This window comes from Malaclemys terrapin, chromosome 2 (assembly GCF_027887155.1).
Source record: "Malaclemys terrapin pileata isolate rMalTer1 chromosome 2, rMalTer1.hap1, whole genome shotgun sequence".
Taxonomy (NCBI): domain Eukaryota; kingdom Metazoa; phylum Chordata; order Testudines; family Emydidae; genus Malaclemys; species Malaclemys terrapin.
The window spans coordinates 15,298,569-15,306,363 of record NC_071506.1 but is presented as its reverse complement, the minus strand read 5'-3'; the positions used below and the strand labels follow the sequence as shown (position 1 = coordinate 15,306,363).

Sequence of the window (7,795 nt, the reverse complement as noted above, 5' to 3'; positions counted from 1 at the left end):
GCTACTGGCTTCACGGTTTGCCGGGCAGCCTCCAGACCCTGCGCCCCCAGCCGGCGCTTCCCCAGCACAGCTGGACCCCTGGAGGGGAAGCGCCCAGCCGGGGGCACAGGGTCTGGAGGCTGCCCGGCAAACTGTGGAGCCGGTAGCGCTTGGGCTTCGGGCAGCCCCCATGCCTCTGGACCCTGCGCCCCCGGCTGGGCACTTCCCCTCCCGGGCTCCAGTTGCTCTGCTCCTCCCCTGACTCTTTGGCTCTGTTTTAGAGCCAAGCTGCCCGAGCCGGTGCTACCGGCTTCGGGCAGCCCCCATGCCTCCGGACCCTGCGCCGCCGGAGCAGAGCAACTGGAGCCTGGGAAGGGAAGTGCCCAGCCGGCGGCTCGGGGTCCGGAGGCAAGGGGGCTGCCCGAAGCCGGTAGCGCTGGCTCGGGCAGCTTGGCTCTTAAACAGAGCCGAAGAGTCAGGGGAGGATCAGAGCAGCTGGAGCCCGGGAGGGGAAGCGCCCGGCCGGGGGCGCAGGGTCTGGAGGCTGCCCGGCAAACCATGAAGCCGGTAGCGCTCGGGCTTCGGGCAGCCCCTATGCCTCCGGACCCTGCGCCCCCGGCTGGGCACTTCCCCTCCCGGGCTCCAGCTGCTCTGATCCTCCTCTGACTCTTCGGCTCTGTTTAAGAGGCGAGCTGCCCGAGTGCTCCGGCTTCGGGCAGCCCCCGTGCCTCCGGACCCCAGCCGCCGGAGCAGAGCAGCTGGAGCCCGGGAAGGGAAGTGCCAGGCCGGCGGCTGGGGTCCGGAGGCACGGGGGCTGCCCGAAGCCGGTAGCACTGGCTCGGGCAGCTTGGCTCTTAAACAGAGCCAAAGTCTGAGTCAGGGGAGGAGCAGAGCAGCCGCGGGAGAGGAAGTTCCCGTCCGGTATTTTTCCCGGACATGTTCGGCTTTTTGGCAGTTCCCCCCGGACGGGGGTTTGATTGCCGAAAAGCCGGACATGTCCGGGAAAAACCGGATGTATGGTAACCCTAAGCAACTTTATGATAACTATAAGACATTTTAACTGCTTGCACAATGTCCTAGGTTCCTGAGCCAGGCAAGGGGCAATTAGATAAGAATAGAACAAAACAGAAACTAATACTATCAAGATAGTGCCGTGAATAAATACCACGCTGTATAGAAGCATATCTTGTGCCAAACTGATAAGTTTTATCAAAAAATTCCTGACCAGCTCTATTCATAAGCAATCTTATGATAGCAAGCTAGTGTACAGGAACATTGGATTGAAAAGCTAGATAAGGAGACAGACTTGCATTTTGGCATCCATGTGATTACTATAAGTAGGACCCTACCAAATTCACAGCCATGGAAAACATGTCACTGATGCAATAGGTCAGATATCGGCAACCTTTGGCATGCGGCCCACCAGGGTAAGCACCCTGGCAGGCCGGGCCGGTTTGTTTACCTGCCGCGTCTGCAGGTTCGGCCGATCGCGGCTCCCACTGGCCACGGTTCGCCGCTTCAGGCCAATGGGGGCTGCGGGAAGTTGTGCGGGCTGAGAGATGTGCTGGCCACCACTTCTCGCAGCCCCCATTGGCCTGGAGCGGCGAACCACAGCCAGTGGGAGCCGCGATTGGCTGCCCCTGCGGATGCGGCAAGTAAACAAACCGGCCCGGACCGCCAGGGTGCTTAGCTTGGTGGGTCATGTGCCAAAGGTTGCCGATCCCTGCAATAAGCCCTCCCCCGATAAATCTAGCTATTGGAGGGGTGGGGAGGGGGAGGAGCAAGGCTGGGGGGCACCCCAGCTGGGGTCTCTTACCGTTTCCTGGGCTCCAGCTGCTAGTCCCCAGGCTGGGGGGGGGGGGGACTTACTCTTCCCCTGCACAGCTGTTCTCAAGTGGAGCATGGGGGAGATCAGATCCACCTCCAGGAACCTCCTGCAGCTGCAGGAAGCTCTGTGGCTGCTGCCTTCAGAGCTGGGCTCTGAAAGCAGCACAGAAATATGGGTGGCAATCCCGCAGCCTCCCTACAACAACTTTTCAACCCCCCCAGCCCCCTTTTGGGTTGGGACCCCCATGGTTACAACACCATGAAATCTCAGATGTAAACATCTGAAGTCGTGAAATTGACCAATTTTCAAATCCTATGGCCATGAAATTGACCAGAATGCACTGTGGATTTGGTTGGGCCCTAATTTATAAGAGCTATGTGTACAGGGCCGGCTCTAATTTTTTTGCCGCCCTAAGCAAAAACACCCCTCCCGAGCGCTGTGCCGCCGAAACAACCCCCCCCCCCCAGCGCCGCGCCGCTGAAACACCCCCACCCCAGCTGTGTGCCGCCAAAACACCCCACCCCCCCGAGCTCCACGCCACACCGCTGAAACAAAAACAACCCAACCCCCCCAAGCGCCGCCCGGCCGAAACAAAAACAACAACAACAAAAAACCTCGAGCACCGCCCCGCCGAACCAAAAAAAACCCAACAAAACCCCGAGCGCCGCGCTGCCGGAACACCCCTCCCCCCAGCACCGCACTGGCGAAACACCCCCCCTGAGCGCCACGCCATGCCGCTGAAAGACAAACAACCCACCCCCCCCCCGAGCGCCGCCCGGCCGAAACAAAAGAACAAAAAAAATTACCCCGAGCGCCCCCCGCCACCTCAAGATTGGCCTCCCCTTACAAGGTGCCGCCCCAGGCACGTGCTTGGTCGGCTGGTGCCTGGAGCCAGCCCTGTATGTGTAAACTCGAAAGCTTGTCTCTCTCACCAACAAAAGTTGGTCCAATAAACGATATTACTTCACACACCTGGTCTCTCTAATATCGTGGGGCACAACAACACCGCATAAGTTAAAAAAAATAAGTTTGAAATTCTCAATTCCCAAGAAAAGCGACAAAGAGTTCTGTGGTACCTTATAGACTAACAGACGTATTGGAGCATAAGCTTTCGTAGGTGAATACTCACTTTGTCGCTGAATTCCCAAGGTGATTGTTAATTTGTTTGGGGTTAATGCGTGTATATATACAGTGCACTGTCCTTTCACTGGGAGAAGAGATGAACTGACATCCCATTCTTCATGCTTGAGGCCAAACCACCCGCCGTGGGGATGGATGTCACTTACTAAATGTTCAGTCATCATCAGTTTGTTCTTTGTCTGCTAAACGAACTGACAGTAGCTTCCCTGGTTCACAACAGCTTTGTCACTTTAAAGATTTATGAAAGAGTCAGCATTTCATTCCTTATTCACTGCATCATTTTGTCACACTGTGTAATGCAACATAACAAACTGATTTCCTGAAGTGATGTCTGCTGACCACTGAAAGCAACGTGCAGTGTGCATTTAAGGGGCCCAATCATGCTTCCACTAAATCAATGGCAAAACTCTCATTTATTTCAAGGAGAACAAGACTGAGCCCATAATTGTTGCCTAGGAGAGAGGTGCTTTCAATCTCATTTGTCTTCCCAAAGAGAAATGATAATGTCAATCTGAGTGAATTTATCTGTTGCTATTATCAAAGCTTTACAACAGGTTGGGATGAGCTCTTTAGGCCCTCTCTCCTTCCTGGATAAAAGCACCATGGTTATTCCCGGAATGGAAGAAGAGGAATTGCCCTCCCAGTAGTCCAGTCTCTAACTGTGAGCACTACCAGTTCCTTCTGAGGAAGGTGCAAGAACCCTGACACTGGTCCATTCTAGAGCTGTTCAGAAAATGGCAGTTTGTGTGGAAATTTTTAAAGGCAATGCAAATTTTACATTTTTCCCCTCAAAATATTTCACAAACGTGTTCTGCTTTTTCTATGGAAAAAAAGCAAGCATTTTTTAGGTTTTAGAAAACCAAAAGCTGTTTAATTTGTGCTTTTCATCAAAAAATGGAAAATTTCATGACAGGCTTTTCCACATAAAAATGATTTTTTTTTTTAAAAAGGACCATTTTTCATCAATTTTTTGACTGAATATTTTTGACTCGCTCTGTTGTGGAATAACTTCCTCTGGGGGAATTCTTTCTAATCTCCCTCCCGCCCGCCCTGGTCAGTAGCTCTCAAGCACTGAGGGATGTAGGAAGTTGTTTTGGTATAGGAGGAAGAGGAGGGTATAGGGTACCAATCTGGGGCAGGAAGACAGGGTCTTCTAGGACAAATGAGGCGGCTGCTAGAGCTGCATTAGAATTACAACCACTGCCTCACTCATTTGCCCTTGCAAAAGTGTTATTTTTAATTGGAAACAGCACTTCTGAATCTCCTCATCCAGTTAATTATACAGGCCCATTGTCATGAGCTAGCAGCCGGCATAATGTATTCACGGTGCATTGTGTGCACTCCAGCTTCATGCTTAGTTCAGTACTTTCTTTGGATGTGGATTGTAATTGTAATGGTGTATTGAGTACCCTATCTGTTCAGATGAATAGATAAGGTATGTAAGTGATGAAAATGAGGCCACTTGTGAGACATACCAGGGGTGACCTCTCCGTGTTAAAGCCAATGCTTTGTCTTGAAATGCTCTTAAGGAAGGTATCTGCCTGTGACTGCTGATTCTGCTTCAAAAGAGAAGAAGGGAATTGGAGGAGAGAAAAAGAGGGGGTGTTGAATGTTCAGCCCAACAGGACATGAGTGACACTCCCTCTCTGACAGGTGCTGAAATTGCTTGCAACTTGATTCACTCCAGGGAGGCTTCTCCGCCTAACTTGTTCCCTTTTTAGCCACTCTCATGCAGTTTGATTTCTGGTTACTATCAGTGTAGCAGTGAAGGGAGGCAGGCTTTTCTATTGGATAGTGAGAATGTTGCACGGTCTGTGCTGTGCCAATTTTGTGGATAAACAGAGAGGACTTCTGGGCAAAATGTGGGTGCCCTTAAGTTGAGCCAAGTTCAAAAGTCAGGCCTTTGATCTAGGCACCTACATTTGGAATTCTGCACTTATGAACTCCCCTAGGAGCTGCTGATACTCAACACCGTGAATAGCAGGTCACTTGTTGAGATGCCTAACTTCAGGCACCCACGTTTGACAATTGGACCTGAGTCTCCAGACCGATCAGCCAGGGCTCCTTAACGAGCATTAAATTCACACACAGTTGAACAAAGAAACTCATGCAACTGACTGTCCTCACTCTATTTTACAGTGGGCCATAGCAACATCTTCTCCGGGCCATTGATTAAATAGGCAAAGTAGAGCCTGGCTAGGCCCTCACTCTGCTCATTCGCAAACCTGATCACGTTCATCCCCCCCAAAAGGCAGCGTCAACCACCCTCCCAACAGAGATTGAATAGCAAAGTGCTGCAGTCCATGCTTATCGTAATTTTAAATAAAAACTTAACTTGCTTTTCTTAGCAAAAAAATATAGCACAGTACATTTACTTCCAGCTCTGGAGTCTGCTTCAGATCTTAACATAACAAAACATTTAAACAAAGATTAAAATGGACAATAAACTCCATGATCAGTTTGTGTCGAAGCTGTCACCTTCCTATACCCTTTCTTTTCCCATCTGTTGCTGTGTGATACACACCAGGGTCCAGGCAGTGCAACCTAGTGGTGAGAACAGGCATCTGGCCTAGTGGTCGGAGTGGAATCAGAGCACAGATCTGGAGACATAAGTCAGGGGACAGACCAATGGTCAGAAGCAGGAGTTCTGAGGAAAGTAGGGACTAGGGTTGGAACAAGGGCCTGTCCAGAAAGCAGATCTGGTGCAGCTGCAGGTATGGAACACACTGTGCTGCTTTGGCCTCCAGGCTTAAATAGTGATCTGTTGGCCCTTCGTCCAGCCAGGGAGCATAGGCACTTAGCGAGGGTTTATTGGGCCCAGCTGAGCTCATTGGGTCACCAGGCAACTGCCCACCGAGCTAGCAGAGTTCCTGACACTGTCTTAGCTAATTGCTCGGATGATTCCAAATGCATCTCCGTGCTTTTTATTACGTCATGCCCCTAGAATGCTGAACTATTCCTTCTATGGCCTGATCCGTAGCCCACTGAAGCCAGCAGAAACACTCACATTGACTTCAATGCACTTTGGATCAGGTTCTCAAGTCCCTCTTGAAAACTCATCTCTCCCGGGATGCTCCCAACAAAGCAATTGAGCATTTTCATCATCTTGTATCATTACCTTCTAGACACTGAAAACCAGATATCCCTGATCCATCATGAAGTGCGTACATAGATAAACTGTAATAGCTGCATTAATAGTAACTCTCATCTTTCCATGCCATGTCCCTTCTTCGCTCCTTGCCACTCATTTTGTTAAATTCAGAGTGTACTCTTTCGGGCCGAGGTCTTTTATTTCTTCATGTGCTGTGAAGCACCTAACGCACTGCTGCATGCTACACAATAATAAATGGTGCTACAAGCAGTGAAGTGCATCTGGGGGTCTGGATGGGCTCCCTTTTAAGTCAATGTTGGGTGTTACTCTTGGCTGGTTTGAGCAGGCACGGATCTGCCACTTGTGAGGAAGTCAGGCTGGAGGGCTGCAAGAGAGGGGAGTAGCTGTTGAAAAAATTGAGTAGAAACTCATAAATGTTTCTCTCCACGGAAATGTTTAGTAAAAGCTGAAAGATTGATATGATCTGAAGAGAAGGAAGGCAGGTATGTTAGCCCTAGAATGATAAAGGCCCTTTTTCCTATAAGCTGAGAAGATCAATTAGGGACATCCGAGTCCAATTAAGAGCTGCCTGAGATCTTTAAAAACCCCTCCTTGGCTGGGGGAGGGAAGTAATGTTTTGGGTAGTAGGGGGACAGGCTTCTCCAGGATGAGAAGCTGGTCTACGCTCTACAGGGAGAAACAACAAAAGCTAAGGCCCTGTTTAGTGGAAGGTATTGATGCCCTGAGGCTAGTAACAGGACAACACCCACCCATCTCTCCAGCAAGGGGGGTGGGGGAGTATCTCCTTTTGTTTTGAGTTTATAAATGTTTCTTTTTGTTTGGTGGAAAATAGGGGCTGCCCAGTTCTCAAGGCAGAGCAGCTTCTTATGCTGCCTTCTCCTCCCCCAGAATTCCATGTCCCACCTCCCAGCGCGGTGCACCTCCCAGTTTGAGAACCTCTGCCCTAAGGTACTTGTGGTTGTTGGGTTTTTGTTTTGTTTTTTGTTTTTTGTGTTGTTTTTTTTGCCTGTTGACATATTTCTAAAATAGAAACAAAATTTTTAAAGGTTGAAAATAGAAAGCATCAATATTGTTTACTTGTAAATAAAAAGGAAGGTTATATCCATAGGGTTCAAAATTCTGAACTTTCATTATGATCTTTATGTTAAAGATGAAGCTGTATTAAACTTAGGCTTTGCATGAATTGAAACAAGCTTGTCAACTCTTTCACATGGTAGCCTGTTTCTTGACTGGGTTTATATTTCCAAACACTGACCCGTTTCTTTCACAGGCTGCAGAAAATGGAGAAATCTGAAGTAGAGGAGAAGCAAGAGGAGTTTGAGATTGTGTTGTACAAAGGCCTTATTACCATATTGTAGCAACAATATGCTTAGCAGATTCTCAGTTTGCGCTCCTAGAAGAGGTTCTGTATTCTGCAGCCTTTGTAAGTACTTTTGCAACATCGAGTCCTAAGAGTGTTGCTTGTTTGGTAATCTAGTCAAATGCTGTAACAATGCTATCATTGCTAACATTGCTACCTTTGAATCTTGGATCTAAGAGGTTTGCAAAAGCATGTATTGGTTTGCAGCAAAATTTTTCCCATCTAGAATAAAGTCCTTCACTTTTACTTCATCCTGACTTGAGTAAAGATGCACTTAGATTCTCAAAAACAATTGACTCTGCTCAATTTATGGCCAAAATAATGTCCAATGACAAATGCTATCTGATTCAGATAGTGATTTGCAGAAGCAACTGGC

At 49.0% G+C, this 7,795-nt stretch overlaps 1 non-coding gene across 1 annotated transcript; it reads right to left on the bottom strand.

Annotated features, from left to right (window-relative positions):
- Positions 1–6,422: 6,422 nt before the first annotated feature.
- Positions 6,423–6,540, bottom strand: LOC128833266 (U5 spliceosomal RNA). Its single transcript, XR_008444161.1, has one exon. It is a non-coding gene; the product is annotated as a U5 spliceosomal RNA (small nuclear RNA).
- Positions 6,541–7,795: the final 1,255 nt, after the last annotated feature.